Raw genomic sequence first — 17,288 nt, 5'->3', positions numbered from 1 at the left:
GCAGAGTGTATGTAATATGACAGGGTATAATGGGGACATGTAATGTACACATAGGATGCTGGGGGGTGTAGTACATGGATGGTGTAAGGGGTGAGAGTAGTGAGGAGGACACGCAGAGTGTATGTAATATGACAGGGTACAATGGGGACATGTAATGTACACATAGGATGCTGGGGGGTGTAGTACATGGATGGTGTAAGGGGTGAGAGTAGTGAGGAGGACACGCAGAGTGTATGTAATATGACAGGGTATAATGGGGACATGTAATGTACACATAGGATGCTGGGGGGTGTAGTACATGGATGGGTGTAAGGGGTGAGAGTAGTGAGGAGGACACGCAGAGTGTATGTAATATGACAGGGTATAATGGGGACATGTAATGTACACATAGGATGCTGGGGGGTGTAGTACATGGTTGGTGTAAGGGGTGAGAGTAGTGAGGAGGACACGCATAGTGTATGTAATATGACAGGGTATAATGGGGACATGTAATGTACACATAGGATGCTGGGGGGTGTAGTACATGGATGGTGTAAGGGGTGAGAGTAGTGAGGAGGACACGCAGAGTGTATGTAATATGACAGGGTAAAATGGGGACATGTAATGTACACATAGGATGCTGGGGTGTGTAGTACATGGATGGTGTAAGGGGTGAGAGTAGTGAAGAGGACACGCAGATTGTATGTAATATGACAGGGTATAATGAGGACATGTAATGTACACATAGGATGCTGGGGGGTGTAGTACATGGATGGGTGTGAGGGGTGAGAGTAGTGAGGAGGACACGCAGAGTGTGTGTAATATGACAGGGTATAATGGGGACATGTAATGTACACATAGGATGCTGGGGGGTGTAGTACATGGATGGGTGTAAGGGATGAGAGTAGTGAGGAGGACACGCAGAGTGTATGTAATATGACAGGGTATAATGGGGACATGTAATGTACACATAGGATGCTGGGGGGTGTAGTACATGGATGGTGCAAGGGGTGAGAGTAGTGAGGAGGACACGAAGAGTGTATGTAATATGACAGGGTATAATGGGGACATGTAATGTACACATAGGATGCTGGGGTGTGTAGTACATGGATGATGTAAGGGGTGAGAGTAGTGAGGAGGACACGCAGATTGTATGTAATATGACAGGGTATAATGAGGACATGTAATGTACACATAGGATGCTGGGGGGTGTAGTACATGGATGGGTGTAAGGGGTGAGAGTAGTGAGGAGGACACGCAGAGTGTATGTAATATGACAGGGTATAATGGGGACATGTAATGTACACATAGGATGCTGGGGGGTGTAGTACATGGATGGGTGTAAGGGGTGAGAGTAGTGAGGAGGACACGCAGAGTGTGTGTAATATGACAGGGTATAATGAGGACATGTAATGTACACATAGGATGCTGGGGGGTGTAGTACATGGATGGTGTAAGGGGTGAGAGTAGTGAGGAGGACACGCAGAGTGTATGTAATATGCCAGGGTATAATGAGGACATATAATGTACACATAGGATGCTGGGGGGTGTAGTACATGGAGGGTGTAAGGGGTGAGAGTAGTGAGGAGGACACGCAGAGTGTATGTAATATGACAGGGTATAATGGGGACATGTAATGTACACATAGGATGCTGGGGGGTGTAGTACATGGATGGTGTAAGGGGTGAGAGTAGTGAGGAGGACACACAGAGTGTATGTAATATGACAGGGTATAATGAGGACATATAATGTACACATAGGATGCTGGGGGGTGTAGTACATGGAGGGTGTAAGGGGTGAGAGTAGTGAGGAGGACACGCAGAGTGTATGTAATATGACAGGGTATAATAGGGACATGTAATGTACACATAGGATGCTGGGGTGTGTAGTACATGGATGGTGTAAGGGGTGAGAGTATTGAGGAGGACACGCAGAGTGTATGTAATATGACAGGGTATAATGGGAACATGTAATGTACACATAGGATGCTGGGGGGTGTAGTACATGGATGGTGTAAGGGGTGAGAGTAGTGAGGAGGACACGCAGAGTGTATGTAATATGACAGGGTATAATGGTGACATGTAATGTACACATAGGATGCTGGGGGGTGTAGTGCATGGATGGTGTAAGGGGTGAGAGTAGTGAGGAGGACACGCAGATTGTATGTAATATGACAGGGTATAATGGGGACATGTAATGTACACATAGGATGCTGGGGGGTGTAGTACATGGATGGGTGTAAGGGGTGAGAGTAGTGAGGAGGACACGCAGAGTGTATGTAATATGACAGGGTATAATGGGGACATGTAATGTACACATAGGATGCTGGGGTGTGTAGTACATGGATGGTGTAAGGGGTGAGAGTAGTGAGGAGGACATTCAGAGTGTATGTAATATGACAGGGTATAATGGGGACATGTAATGTACACATAGGATGCTGGGGGGTGTAGTACATGGATGGTGTAAGGGGTGAGAGTAGTGAGGAGGACACGCAGAGTGTATGTAATATGACAGGGTATAATGGGGACATGTAATGTACACATAGGATGCTGGGGGGTGTAGTACATGGATGGGTGTAAGGGGTGAGAGTAGTGTGTCCCTAGAGGTGGTTCCTGTGCAGTGTCGCAATACCCAGAGGGGAAATTAAGTAATGGATTTATTAGTGATGCAGGGATTGTCAGGGTTATACAGTACAGGAGTGGTGCAGGGAGTGTCAGGGTTATACAGTACAGGAGTGATGCAGGGATTGTCAGGGTTATACAGTACAGGAGTGGTGCAGGGAGTGTCAGGGTTATACAGTACAGGAGTGATGCAGGGAGTGTCAGGGTTATACAGTACAGGAGTGATGCAGGGAGTGTCAGAGTTATACAGTACAGGAGTGATGCAGGGAGTGTCAGAGTTATACAGTACAGGAGTGATGCAGGGAGTGTCAGAGTTATACAGTACAGGAGTGATGCAGGGAGTGTGAGTACAGGTCCCCTGGCAATGTGAGTACAGGTCCACTGGCAATGCGAGTACTGGTCCCCTGGCAATGCGAGTACAGGTCCCCTGGTAATGCGAGTACAGGTATACAGGCAATGTGAGTACAGGTATCCTGGCAATGTGAGAACAGCAATACTGGCAATGTGAATACAGGTATCCTATCAATGTGAGTACAGGTATACAGGCAGTGTGAGTACAGGTATACAGGCAGTGTGAGTACAGGTCCCCTGGCAGTGCGAGTACAGGTATACTGGCAGTGTGAGTACAGCCATACTGGCAGAGTGAGTACAGCCATACTGGCAATGGGAGTACAGCCATACTGGCAATGGGAGTACAGCCATACTGGCAATGGGAGTACAGCCATACTGGCAATGGGAGTACAGCCATACTGGCAATGGGAGTACAGGTATACTGGCAGAGTGAGTACAGGTATACTGGCAGAGTGAGTACAGGTATACTGGCAGAGTGAGTACAGGTATCCTGGCAGTGTGAGTACAGGTATCCTGGCAGTGTGAGTACAGGTATCCTGGCAATGTGAGTACAGGTATACTGGCAGTGTGAGTACAGGTATACTGGCAGTGTGAGTACAGCCATACTGGCAGTGTGAGTACAGCCATACTGGCAGTGTGAGTACAGCCATATTGGCAGTGTGAGTACAGCCATATTGGCAGTGTGAGTACAGGTATGCTGGCAGTGTGAGTACAGGTACACTGGCAGAGTGAGTACAGGTACCCTGGCAGTGTGAGTACAGGTATACTGGCAGTGTGAGTACAGGTATACTGGCAGTGTGAGTACAGGTATACTGGCAATGTGAGTACAGGTCCCCTGGCAATGTGAGTACAGGTCCCCTGGCAGTGCGAGTACAGGTATACTGGCAGTGTGAGTACAGCCATACTGGCAGAGTGAGTACAGCCATACTGGCAATGGGAGTACAGCCATACTGGCAATGGGAGTACAGCCATACTGGCAATGGGAGTACAGCCATACTGGCAATGGGAGTACAGCCATACTGGCAATGGGAGTACAGGTATACTGGCAGAGTGAGTACAGGTATACTGGCAGAGTGAGTACAGGTATACTGGCAGAGTGAGTACAGGTATCCTGGCAGTGTGAGTACAGGTATCCTGGCAGTGTGAGTACAGGTATCCTGGCAATGTGAGTACAGGTATACTGGCAGTGTGAGTACAGGTATACTGGCAGTGTGAGTACAGCCATACTGGCAGTGTGAGTACAGCCATACTGGCAGTGTGAGTACAGCCATATTGGCAGTGTGAGTACAGCCATATTGGCAGTGTGAGTACAGGTATGCTGGCAGTGTGAGTACAGGTACACTGGCAGAGTGAGTACAGGTACCCTGGCAGTGTGAGTACAGGTATACTGGCAGTGTGAGTACAGGTATACTGGCAGTGTGAGTACAGGTATACTGGCAGTGTGAGTACAGGTCCCCTGGCAATGTGAGTACAGGTCCCCTGGCAATGTGAGTACAGGTCCCCTGGCAAAGTGAGTACAGGTCCCCTGGCAAAGTGAGTACAGGTCCCCTGGCAGTGTGAGTACAGGTATACAGGCAATGTGAGTACAGGTATCCTGGCAATGTGAGAACAGCAATACTGGCAATGTGAATACAGGTATCCTATCAATGTGAGTACAGGTATACAGGCAGTGTGAGTACAGGTCCCCTGGCAGTGCGAGTACAGGTACCCTGGCAGTGCGAGTACAGGTCCCCTGGCAGTGTGAGTACAGGTATACTGGCAGTGTGAGTACAGCCATACTGGCAGAGTGAGTACAGCCATACTGGCAATGGGAGTACAGCCATACTGGCAATGGGAGTACAGCCATACTGGCAATGGGAGTACAGCCATACTGGCAATGGGAGTACAGCCATACTGGCAATGGGAGTACAGCCATACTGGCAATGGGAGTACAGCCATACTGGCAATGGGAGTACAGCCATACTGGCAATGGGAGTACAGCCATACTGGCAATGGGAGTACAGCCATACTGGCAGAGTGAGTACAGGTATACTGGCAGTGTGAGTACAGGTATACTGGCAGAGTGAGTACAGGTATACTGGCAGAGTGAGTACAGGTATACTGGCAGAGTGAGTACAGGTATACTGGCAATGGGAGTACAGCCATACTGGCAATGGGAGTACAGGTATACTGGCAATGTGAGTACAGGTATACTGGCAGTGTGAGTACAGGTATACTGGCAGTGTGAGTACAGGTATACTGGCTGTGTGAGTACAGGTATACTAGCAGTGTGAGTACAGGTATCCTGGCAGTGTGAGTACAGGTATCCTGGCAGTGTGAGTACAGCCATACTGGCAATGGGAGTACAGGTATCCTGGCAGTGTGAGTACAGGTATCCTGGCAGTGTGAGTACAGGTATACTGGCAGTGTGAGTACAGGTAACCTGGCAATGGGAGTACAGGTATACCGGCAGTGTGAGTACAGGTATACTGGCAGTGTGAGTACAGGTATACTGGCAGTGTGAGTACAGGTATACAGGCAGTGGAAATACAGGTATACTGGCAGTGGGAGTACAGGTATACTGGCAGTGGGAGTACAGGTATACTGGCAGTGGGAGTACAGGTATACTGGCAATGTGAGTACAGGTATACTGGCAGTGTGAGTACAGGTATACTGGCAATGTGAGAACAGGTATACTGGCAGTGTGAGTACAGGTATACAGGCAGTGTGAGTACAGGTATACAGGCAGTGTGAGTACAGGTATACAGGCAGTGCGAGTACAGGTATACAGGCAGTGTGAGTACAGGTATAAAGGCAGTGTGAGTACAGGTATACTGGCAGTGTGAGTACAGGTATACAGGCAGTGTGAGTACAGGTATACTGGCAATGGGAGTACAGGTATATTGGCAGTGTGAGTACAGGTATACAGGCAGTGTGAGTACAGGTATACTGGCAATGGGAGTACAGGTATACTGGCAGTGTGAGTACAGGTATACTGGCAGTGTGAGCACAGATTTTCCTGTCATTGCGGAGGGGGGCAGGAGGGGTCGGCAGCTGCCAGGAGACTTGCCTGCCTTCCCGGGAGGTCGGGAGCGGCACCCGATTTTCGGGAGGCTCCCGACCAAATCGGGAGTGAAGACAAGTATGGCAAGAACTACACCACAGGTAGGGAGGAGGAACTACACAGACCGTGACATGCAGGAGGCGCGGCTCAGTACATGTCCCTAGAGGTGGTCAATGTGCAGGAGGCGTGGCTCAGTACAAGTCCATAGAGGTGGTCACTGTGCAGGAGGTGCGGCTCAGTACAAGTCCCTAGAGGTGGTCACTGTGCAGGAAGCGCGGCTCAGTACAAGTCCCTAGAGGTGGTTCCTGTGCAGGAGGTGCGGCTCAGTACAAGTCCCTAGAGGTGGTTCCTGTGCAGGTGGCGCGGCTCAGTACAAGTCCCTAGAGGTGGTTCCTGTGCAGGAGGTGCGGCTCAGTACAAGTCCCTAGAGGTGGTCCCTGTGCAGGAGGCTCGGCTTAGTACTAGTCCCTAGAGGTGGTCCCTGTGAAGGAGGTGCGGCTCAGTACAAGTCCCTAGAGGAGGTTCCAGTGCAGGAGGCGTGGCTCAGTACATGTCCCTAGAGGTGGTCCCTATGCAGGAGGCGTGGCTCAGTACATGTCCCTAGAGGTGGTCCCTGTGCAGGTGGTGCGGCTCAGTACAAGTCCCTAGAGGTGGCTCCTGTGCGGGAGGCGTGGCTTAGTACAAGTCCCTAGAGGTGATCCCTGTGCAGGAGGCGTGGCTCAGTACAAGTCCCTAGAGGTGGTTCCTGTGCAGGAGGCGTGGCTCATTACAAGTCCCTAGAGGTGGTTCCTGTGCAGGAGGTGACTCAGTACAAGTCCCTAGAGGTGGTCCCTGTGCAGGAGGCGCGGCTCAGTACAAGTCCCTAGAGGTGGTCCCTGTGCAGGAGGTGTGGCTCAGTACAAGTCCCTAGAGGTGGTCCCTGTGCAGGAGGCGTGGCTCAGTACAAGTCCCTAGAGGTGGTTCCTGTGCAGGAGGCGCGGCTCAGTACAAGTCCCTAGAGATGGATCCTATGCAGCATGCCCAGCTCAGTACATGTCCCTAGAGGTGGTCCCTGTGCAGGAGGCGTGGCTCAGTACAAGTCCCTAGAGATGGATCCTATGCAGCATGCCCGGCTCAGTACATGTCCCTAGAGGTGGTCCATGTGCAGGAGGAGTGGCTCAGTACAAGTCCCTAGAGGTGGTTTCTGTGCAGGAGGCGTGGCTCAGTACACGTCCCTAGAGGTGGTTCCTGTGCAGGAGGTGCGGCTCAGTACAAGTCCCTAGAGGAGGTCCCTGTGCAGGAGGCGCGGCTCAGTACAAATCCATAGAGGTGGTTCCTGTGCAGGAGGTGTGGCTCAGTACAAGTCCCTAGAGGTGGTTCCTGTGCAGGAGGTGCGGCTCAGTACAAGTCCCTAGAGGAGGTCCCTGTGCAGGAGGCGCGGCTCAGTACAAGTCCCCAGAGGTGGTCCCTGTGCAGGAGGCGCGGCTCAGTACTAGTCCCCAGAGGTGGTCCCTGTGCAGGAGGCTTGGCTCAGTACAAGTCCCTAGAGGTGGTCCCTGTGCAGGAGGCGTGGCTCAGTACAATTCCCCAGAGGTGGTCCCTGTGCAGGAGGCGCGGCTCAGTACAAGTCCCCAGAGGTGGTCCCTGTGAAGGAGGCTTGGCTCAGTACAAGTCCATAGAGTTGGTCCCTGTGCAGGAGGCGTGGCTCAGTTCAAGTCCCTAGAGGTGGTCCCTGTGCAGGAGGTGTGGCTCAGTACAAGTCCCCAGAGGTGGCCCTTGTGCAGGAGGCGTGGCTCAGTACACGTCCCTAGAGGTGGTCCCTGTGCAGGAGGCGTGGCTCAGTACATTTCCCTAGAGGTGGTTCCTGTGCAGGACGCGCGGATCAGTACATGTCCCTAGAGGTGGTTCCTGTGCAGGAGGCGCGGCTCAGTACAAGTCCCTAGAGGTGGTTCCTGTGCAGGAGGTGTGGCTCAGTACAAGTCCCTAGAGGTGGTCCCTGTGCAGGAGGCGCGGCTCAGTTCAAGTCCCTAGAGGTGGTTCCTGTGCAGGAGGCGCGGCTCAGTACAAGTCCCTAGAGGTGGTCCCTGTGCAGGAGGCGTGGCTCAGTACACGTCCCTAGAGGTGGTTCCTGTGCAGGAGGTGCGGCTCAGTACAAGTCCCTAGAGGTGGTTCCTGTGCAGGAGGTGCGGCTCAGTACAAGTCCCTAGAGGTGGTTCCTGTGCAGGAGGCGCGGCTCAGTACAAGTCCCTAGAGGTGGTCCCTGTGCAGGAGGCGCGGCTCAGTACAAGTCCCTAGAGGTGGTCCCTGTGCAGGAGGCGTGGCTCAGTACACGTCCCTAGAGGTGGTCCCTGTGCAGGAGGCGTGGCTCAGTACACGTCCCTAGAGGTGGTTCCTGTGCAGGAGGCGTGGCTCAGTACAAGTCCCTAGAGGTGGTCCCTGTGCAGGAGGCGTGGGTCAGTACACGTTCCTAGAGGTGGTTCCGGTGCAGGAGGCATGGCTCAGTACAAGTCCCTAGAGGTGGTTCCTGTGCAGGAGGTGCGGCTCAGTAGAAGTTCCTAGAGGTGGTTCCTGTGCAGGAGGTGTGGCTCAGTACAAGATCCTAGAGGTGGTTCCTATGCAGGAGGCGCGGATCAGTACAAGTCCCTAGAGGTGGTCCCTGTGCAGGAGGCGTGGCTCAGTACAAGTCCCTAGAGGTGGTTCCTGTGCAGGAGGCGTGGCTCAGTACAAGTCCCTAGAGGTGGTCCCTGTGCAGGAGGCTTGGCTCAGTACATTTCCCTAGAGGTGGTTCCTGTGCAGGAGGCGCGGATCAGTACACGTCCCTAGAGGTGGTTCCTGTGCAGGAGGCGCAGATCAGTACATGTCCCTAGAGGTGGTTCCTGTGCAGGAGGCGTGGCTCAGTACAAGTCCCTAGAGGTGGTCCCTGTGCAGGAGGCGTGGCTCAGTACAAGTCCCTAGAGGTGGTCCCTGTGCAGGAGGCGTTGGTCAGTACACGTCCCTAGCGGTGGTTCCTGTGCAGGAGGTGTGGCTCAGTACATGTCCCTAGAGGTGGTCCCTGTGCAGGAGGTGTGGCTCAGTACATGTTCCTAGAGGTGGTTCCTGTGCAGGAGGCGCGGCTCAGTACAAGTCCCTAGAGGTGGTCCCTGTGCAGGAGGTGTGGCTCAGTACAAGTCCCTAGAGGTGGTCCCTGTGCAGGAGGCGCGGCTCAGTTCAAGTCCCTAGAGGTGGTTCCTGTGCAGGAGGCGCGGCTCAGTACAAGTCCCTAGAGGTGGTTCCTGTGCAGAAGGCGCGGCTCAGTACAAGTCGCTAGAGGTGGTCCCTGTGCAGGAGGCGTGGCTCAGTACACGTCCCTAGAGGTGGATCCTGTGCAGGAGGCGCGGCTCAGTACAAGTCCCTAGAGGTGGTTCCTGTACAGGATGCGGGGCTCCGTACATGTCCCTAGAGGTGGTTCCTGTGCAGGTGGCGCGGCTCAGTACATGTCCCTAGAGGTGGTTCCTGTGCAGGAGGCGTGGCTCAGTACAAGTCCCTAGAGGTGGTTCCTGTGCAGGAGGCGTGGCTCAGTACAAGTCCCTAGAGGTGGTACCTGTGCAGGAGGTGCGGATCAGTACAAGTCCCTAGAGGTGGTCCCTGTGCAGGAGGCGTGGCTCAGTACACGTCCCTAGAGGTGGTTCCTGTGCTGGAGGCGTGGCTCAGTACACGTCCCTAGAGGTGGTTCCTGTGCAGGAGGCGCGGATCAGTACACGTCCCTAGAGGTGGTTCCTGTGCAGGCGGCGCGGATCAGTACATGTCCCTAGAGGTGGTCCCTGTGCAGGAGGCTCGGCTCAGTACAAGTCCCTAGAGGTGGTCCCTGTGCAGGAGGCGTGGCTCAGTACACGTTCCTAGAGGTGGTTCCGGTGCAGGAGGCGCGGATCAGTACATGTCCCGAGAGGTGGTTCCTGTGCAGGAGGTGCGGCCCAGTACAAGTTCCTAGAGGTGGTTCCTGTGCAGGAGGTGCGGCTCAGTAAAAGATCCTAGAGGTAGTTCCTGTGCAGGAGGTGCAGCTCAGTACAAGTTCCTAGAGGTGGTTCCTGTGCAGGAGGCGCGGATCAGTACAAGTCCCTAGAGGTGGTCCCTGTGCAGGAGGCGCAGCTCAGTACAAGTCCCTAGAGGTGGTTCCTGTGCAGGAGGCGTGGCTCAGTACAAGTCCCTAGCGGTGGTTCCTGTGCAGGAGGCGTGGCTCAGTACAAGTCCCTAGAGGTGGTTCCTGTGCAGGAGGCGTGGCTCAGTACACGTCCCTAGAGGAGGTCCCTGTGCAGGAGGCGCAGCTCACTACAAGTCCCTAGAGGTGGTTCCTGTGGAGGAGGCGTGGCTCAGTACAAGTCCCTAGAGGTGGTTCCTGTGCAGGAGGCGTGGCTCAGTACAAGTCCCTAGAGGTGGTTCCTGTGCAGGAGGCGTGGCTCAGTACACGTCCCTAGAGGTGGTCCCTGTACAGGAGGTACGGATCAGTACAAGTCCCTAGAGGTGGTCCCTGTGCAGGAGGCGTGGCTCAGTACACGTCCCTAGAGGTGGTCCCTGTGCAGGAGGTGTGGCTCTGTACACGTCCCTAGAGGTGGTCCCTGTGCAGGAGGCGTGGCTCTGTACATGTCCCTAGAGGTGGTTTCTGTGCAGGAGGTGCGGCTCAGTACATTTCCCTAGAGGTGGTTCCTGTGCAGGAGGTGCGGTTCAGTACAAGTCCCTAGAGGTGGTCCCTGTGCAGGAGGCGTGGCTCAGTACATTTCCGTAGAGGTGGTTCCTGTGCAGGAGGCGCGGATCAGTACACGTCCCTAGAGGTGGTTCCTGTGCAGGAGGCGCAGATCAGTACATGTCCCTAGAGGTGGTTCCTGTGCAGGAGGCGCGGCTCAGTACAAGTCCCTAGAGGTGGTCCCTGTGCAGGAGGCGTGGCTCAGTACAAGTCCCTAGAGGTGGTCCCTGTGCAGGAGGCGTGGCTCAGTACACGTCCCTAGAGGTGGTTCCTGTGCAGGAGGCGTGGCTCAGTACAAGTCCTTAGAGGTGGTCCCTGTGAAGGAGGCGTGGCTCAGTACAAGTCCCTAGAGGTGGTCCCTGTGCAGGAGGCGCGGCTCAGTACAAGTCCCTAGAGGTGGTCCCTGTGCAGGAGGCGCGGCTCATTACAAGTCCCTAGAGGTGGTCCCTGTGCAGGAGGTGTGGCTCAGTACAAGTCCCTAGAGGTGGTCCCTGTGCAGGAGGCGTGGCTCAGTACAAGTCCCTAGAGGTGTTTCCTGTGCAGGAGGCACGGCTCAGTACAAGTCCCTAGAGATGGATCCTGTGCAGGAGGCGTGGCTCAGTAGACGTCCCTAGAGGTGGATCCTGTGCAGGAGGCGCGGCTCAGTACAAGTCCCTAGAGGAGGTTCCTGGGCAGGAGGCGCAGCTCAGTACAAGTCCCAAGAGATGGATCCTATGCAGCATGCCCGGCTCAGTACATGTCCCTAGAGGTGGTCCCTGTGCAGGAGGCGTGGCTCAGTACAAGTCCCCAGAGGTGGTTCCTGTGCAGGAGGTGCGGCTCAGTACAAGTCCCCAGAGGTGGTCCCTGTGCAGGAGGCGCGGCTCAGTACTAGTCCCCAGAGGTGGTCCCTGTGCAGGAGGCGCGGCTCAGTACAAGTCCCTGAGGAGGTTCCTGTGCAGGAGGTGCGGCTCAGTACAAGTCCCTAGAGGTGTTGATCCCTGTGCAGGAGGCGCGGCTCAGTACAAGTCCCTAGAGGTGGTTCCTGTGCAGGAGGTGCGGCTCAGTACAAGTCCCTAGAGGTGTTGATCCCTGTGCAGGAGGCGCGGCTCAGTACAAGTCCCTAGAGGTGGTTCCTGTGCAGGAGGTGCAGCTCAGTACAAGTCCCTAGAGGAGGTCCCTGTGCAGGAGGCGCGGCTCAGTACAAGTCCCCAGAGGTGGTCCCTGTGCAGGAGGCGCGGCTCAGTACTAGTCCCCAGAGGTGGTCCCTGTGCAGAAGGCTTGGCTCAGTACAAGTCCCTAGAGGTGGTCCCTGTGCAGGAGGCGTGGCTCAGTACAATTCCCCAGAGGTGGTCCCTGTGCAGGAGGCGTGGCTCAGTACAAGTCCCCAGAGATGGTCCCTGTGCAGGAGGCTTGGCTCAGTACAAGTCCCTAGAGGTGGTCCCTGTGCTAGAGGCGTGGCTCAGTACAAGTCCCTAGAGGTGGTCCCTGTGCAGGAGGTGTGGCTCAGTACATGTCCCCAGAGGTGGTCCCTGTGCAGGAGACGTGGCTCAGTACACGTCCCTAGAGGTGGTCCCTGTGCAGGAGGCGTGGCTCAGTACATTTCCCTAGAGGTGGTTCCGGTGCAGGAGGCACGGATCAGTACATGTCCCTAGAGGTGGTTCCTGTGCAGGAGGCGCGGCTCAGTACAAGTCCCTAGAGGTGGTTCCTGTGCAGGATGTGTGGCTCAGTACAAGTCCCTAGAGGTGGTTCCGGTGCAGGAGGCGCGGATCTGTACATGTCCCTAGAGGTGGTTCCTGTGCCGGAGGCGCGGCTCAGTACAAGTCCCTAGAGGTGGTTCCTGTGCAGGATGTGTGGCTCAGTACAAGTCCCTAGAGGTGGTTCCTGTGTAGGAGGCGTGGCTCAGTACTAGTCCCTAGAGGTGGTCCCTGTGCAGGAGGCGTGGCTCAGTACAAGTCCGTAGAGGTGGTCCCTGTGCAGGAGACGTGGCTCAGTACAAGTCCCTAGAGGTGGTCCCTGTGCAGGAGGTGTGGCTCAGTACAAGTCCCTAGAGGTGGTCCCTGTGCAGGAGGCTTGGCTCAGTACAAGTCCCTAGAGGTGGTTCCTGTGCAGGAGGCGTGGCTAGGTACAAGTCCCTAGAGGTGGTCCCTGTGCAGGAGGCGTGGCTAGGTACAAGTCCCTAGAGGTGGTCCCTGTACAGGAGGTGTGGCTCAGTACAAGTCCCTAGAGGTGGTCCCTGTGCAGGAGGCGTGGCTCAGTACAAGTCCCTAGAGGTGGTTCCTGTGCAGGATGCGTGGCTAGGTACAAGTCCCTAGAGGTGGTCCCTGTGCAGGAGGTGCGGCTCAGTACAACTCCCTAGAAGTGGTCCCTGTGCAGGAGGTGTGGCTCAGTACAAGTCCCTAGAGGTGGTCCCTGTGCAGGAGGCGTGGCTCAGTACAAGTCCCTAGAGGTGGTTCCTGTGCAGGAGGCATGGCTCAGTACAAGTCCGTAGAGGTGGTCCCTGTGCAGGAGACGTGGCTCAGTACAAGTCCCTAGAGGTGGTCCCTGTGCAGGAGGTGTGGCTCAGTACAAGTCCCTAGAGGTGGTCCCTGTGCAGGAGGCTTGGCTCAGTACAAGTCCCTAGAGGTGGTTCCTGTGCAGGAGGCGTGGCTAGGTACAAGTCCCTAGAGGTGGTCCCTGTGCAGGAGGCATGGCTAGGTACAAGTCCCTAGAGGTGGTCCCTGTACAGGAGGTGTGGCTCAGTACAAGTTCCTAGAGGTGGTCCCTGTGCAGGAGGCGTGGCTCAGTACAAGTCCCTAGAGGAGGTTCCTGTGCAGGATGCGTGGCTAGGTACAAGTCCCTAGAGGTGGTCCCTGTGCAGGAGGCGCGGCTCAGTACAAGTCCCTAGAAGTGGTCCCTGTGCAGGAGGCGTGGCTCAGTACAAGTCCCTAGAGGTGGTTCCTGTGCAGGAGGCGCGGCTCAGTACAAGTCCCTAGAGATGGATCCTATGCAGCATGCCCGGCTCAGTACATGTCCCTAGAGGTGGTCCCTGTGCAGGAGGCGTGGCTCAGTACAAGTCCCTAGAGGAGGTTCCTGTGCAGGAGGTGCGGCTCAGTACAAGTCCCAAGAGATGGATCCTATGCAGCATGCCCGGCTCAGTACATGTCCCTAGAGGTGGTCCCTGTGCAGGAGGCGTGGCTCAGTACAAGTCCCTAGAGGTGGTTCCTGTGCAGGAGGTGCGGCTCAGTACAAGTCCCCAGAGGTGGTCCCTGTGCAGGAGGCGCGGCTCAGTACTAGTCCCCAGAGGTGGTCCCTGTGCAGGAGGCGCTGCTCAGTAAAAGTCCCTAGAGGAGGTTCCTGTGCAGGAGGTGCGGCTCAGTACAAGTCCCTAGAGGTGTTGATCCCTGTGCAGGAGGCGCGGCTCAGTACAATTCCCTAGAGGTGGTTCCTGTGCAGGAGGTGCGGCTCAGTACAAGTCCCTAGAGGTGTTGATCCCTGTGCAGGAGGCGCGGCTCAGTACAAGTCCCTAGAGGTGGTTCCTGTGCAGGAGGTGCGGCTCAGTACAAGTCCCTAGAGAAGGTCCCTGTGCAGGAGGCGCGGCTCAGTACAAGTCCCCAGAGGTGGTCCCTGTGCAGAAGGCGTGGCTCAGTACAATTCCCCAGAGGTGGTCCCTGTGCAGGAGGCGCGGCTCAGTACAAGTCCCCAGAGGTGGTCCCTGTGCAGGAGGCTTGGCTCAGTACCAGTCCCTAGAGGTGGTCCCTGTGCAGGAGGCGTGGCTCAGTACAAGTCCCTAGAGGTTGTCCCTGTGCAGGAGGTGTGGCTCAGTACAAGTCCCCAGAGGTGATCCCTATGCAGGAGGCGTGGCTCAGTACACGTCTCTAGAGGTGGTCCCTGTGCAGGAGTCGCGGATCAGTACATGTCCCTAGAGGTGGTTCCTGTGCAGGAGGCGCGGATCAGTACATGTCCCTAGAGGTGGTTCCTGTGCAGGAGGCGCGGCTCAGTAAAAGTCCCTAGAAGTGGTTCCTGTGCAGGAGGCGTGGCTCAGTAGAAGTCCCTAGAGGTGGTTCCTGTGCAGGAGGTGCGACTCAGTACATGTCCCTAGAGGTGGTCCCTGTGCAGGAGGCGTGGCTCAGTACATGTCCCTAGAGGTGGTTCCTGTGCAGGAGGCGCGGCTCAGTACATGTCCCTAGAGGTGGTCCCTGTGCAGGAGGCGGGGCTCAGTACATGTCCCTAGAGGTGGTTCCTGTGCAGGAGGTGCGGCTCAGTACAAGTCCCTAGAGGTGGTTCCTGTGCAGGAGGTGCGGCTCAGTACAAGTCCCTAGAGGTGGTTCCTGTGCAGGAGGCGCGGCTCAGTACAAGTCCCTAGAGGTGGTCCCTGTGCAGGAGGCGCGGCTCAGTACAAGTCGCTAGAGGTGGTCCCTGTGCAGGAGGGGTGGCTCAGTACAAGTCCCTAGAGGTGGTCCCTGTGCTGGAGGCGTGGCTCAGTACACGTCCCTAGAGGTGGTTCCTGTGCAGGAGGCATGGCTCAGTACAAGTCCCTAGAGGTGGTTCCTGTTCAGGAGGTGTGGCTCAGTACAAGTCCCTAGAGGTGGTCCCTGTGCAGGAGGCGTGGCTCAGTTCACGTCCCTAGAGGTGGTCCCTGTGCAGGAGGCGTGGCTCAGTACAAGTCCCTAGAGGTGGTCCCTGTGCAGGAGGCGCAGCTCAGTACACGTCCCTAGAGGTTGTTCCTGTGCAGGAGGCGCGGATCTGTACACGTCCCTAGAGGTGGTTCCTGTGCAGGAGGCGCGGATCAGTACATATCCCTAGAGGTGGTCCCTGTGCAGGAGGCGCGGCTCAGTACAAGTCCCTAGAGGTGGTCCCTGTGCAGGAGGCGTGGCTCAGTACACGTTCCTAGAGGTGGTTACGGTGCAGGAGGCGTGGATCAGTACAAGTCCCTAGAGGTGGTTCCTGTGAAGGAGGTGCGGCTCCGTAGAAGTTCCTAGAGGTGGTTCCTGTGCAGGAGGTGTGGCTCAGTACAAGTTCCTAGAGGTGGTACCTGTGCAGGAGGTGCGGATCAGTACAAGTCCCTAGAGGTGGTCCCTGTGCAGGAGGCGCGGCTCTGTACAATTCCCTAGAGGTGGTTCCTGTGCAGGAGGCGTGGCTCAGTACAACTCCCTAGAGGTCGTCACTGTGCAGGAGGCGTGGCTCAGTACATTTCCCTAGAGGTGGTTCCTGTGCAGGAGGCGCGGATCAGTACACGTCCCTAGAGGTGGTTCCTGTGCAGGAGGCGTGGATCAGTACATGTCCCTAGAGGTGGTTCCTGTGCAGGAGGCGCGGCTCAGTACAAGTCCCTAGAGGTGGTCCCTGTGCAGGAGGCGTGGCTCAGTACAAGTCCCTAGAGGTGGTCCCTGTGCAGGAGGCATGGCTCAGTACAAGTCCCTAGAGGTGGTTCCTGTTCAGGAGGTGTGGCTCAGAACAAGTCCCTAGAGGTGGTCCCTGTGCAGGAGGCGTGGCTCAGTACACATCCCTAGAGGTGGTCCCTGTGCAGGAGGCGTGGCTCAGTACAAGTCCCTAGAGGTGGTCCCTGTGCAGGAGGCGCGGCTCAGTACCCGTCCCTAGAGGTGGTTCCTGTGCAGGAGGCGCGGATCTGTACACGTCCCTAGAGGTGGTTCCTGTGCAGGAGGCATGGAGCAGTACATATCCCTAGAGGTGGTCCCTGTGCAGGAGGCGCGGCTCAGTACAAGTCCCTAGAGGTGGTCCCTGTGCAGGAGGCGTGGCTCAGTACACGTTCCTAGAGGTGGATACGGTGCAAGAGGCGTGGCTCAGTACATTTCCCTCGAGATGGTTCCTGTGCAGGAGGCGCGGATCAGTACACGTCCCTAGAGGTGGTTCCTGTGCAGGAGGCGCGGATCAGTACATGTCCCTAGAGGTGGTTCCTGTGCAGGAGGCACGGCTCAGTACAAGTCCCTAGAGGTGGTCCCTGTGCAGGAGGCGTGGCTCAGTACAAGTTCCTAGAGGTGGTTCCTGTGCAGGAGGTGTGGCTCAGTACAAGTTCCTAGAGGTGGTACCTGTGCAGGAGTTGCGGATCAGTACAAGTCCCTAGAGGTGGTCCCTGTGCAGGAGGCGCGGCTCAGTACAAGTCCCTAGAGGTGGTTCCTGTGCAGGAGGTGTGGCTCAGTACAAGTCCCTAGAGGTGGTCACTGTGCAGGAGGCGTGGCTCAGTACATTTCCCTCGAGATGGTTCCTGTGCAGGAGGCGCGGATCAGTACACGTCCCTAGAGGTGGTTCCTGTGCAGGAGGCGCGGATCAGTACATGTCCCTAGAGGTGGTTCCTGTGCAGGAGGCACGGCTCAGTACAAGTCCCTAGAGGTGGTCCCTGTGCAGGAGGCGTGGCTCAGTACAAGTCCCTAGAGGTGGTCCCTGTGCAGGAGGCGTGGCTCAGTACACGTCCCTAGAGGTGGTTCCTGTGCAGGAGGTGTGGCTCAGTACAAGTCCCTAGAGGTGGTTCCTGTGCAGGAGGTGTGGCTCAGTACATGTCCCTAGAGGTGGTCCCTGTGCAGGAGGTGTGGCTCAGTACAAGTCCCTAGAGGTGGTCCCTGTGCAGGAGGCGTGGCTCAGTACAAGTCCCTAGAGGTGGTTCCTGTGCAGGAGGCGCGGCTCAGTA

General features: G+C 56.0%; 1 protein-coding gene across 1 annotated transcript in view; it reads left to right on the top strand.

The window, feature by feature from the left end:
- CHRNB1 (cholinergic receptor nicotinic beta 1 subunit) overlaps window positions 1–17,288 on the top strand; it is a 106,630-nt gene that overhangs the window by 439 nt on the left and 88,903 nt on the right. The gene's annotated exons all lie outside the window — the stretch shown is intronic.

Source organism: Taudactylus pleione, unplaced genomic scaffold (genome assembly GCF_031769625.1).
Source record: "Taudactylus pleione unplaced genomic scaffold, aTauple2 ptg001392l, whole genome shotgun sequence".
Classification (NCBI taxonomy): Eukaryota; Metazoa; Chordata; class Amphibia; order Anura; family Myobatrachidae; genus Taudactylus; species Taudactylus pleione.
Note: the sequence above shows the minus strand (reverse complement) of the source record. Positions and strands in the feature narration are given on the sequence as shown.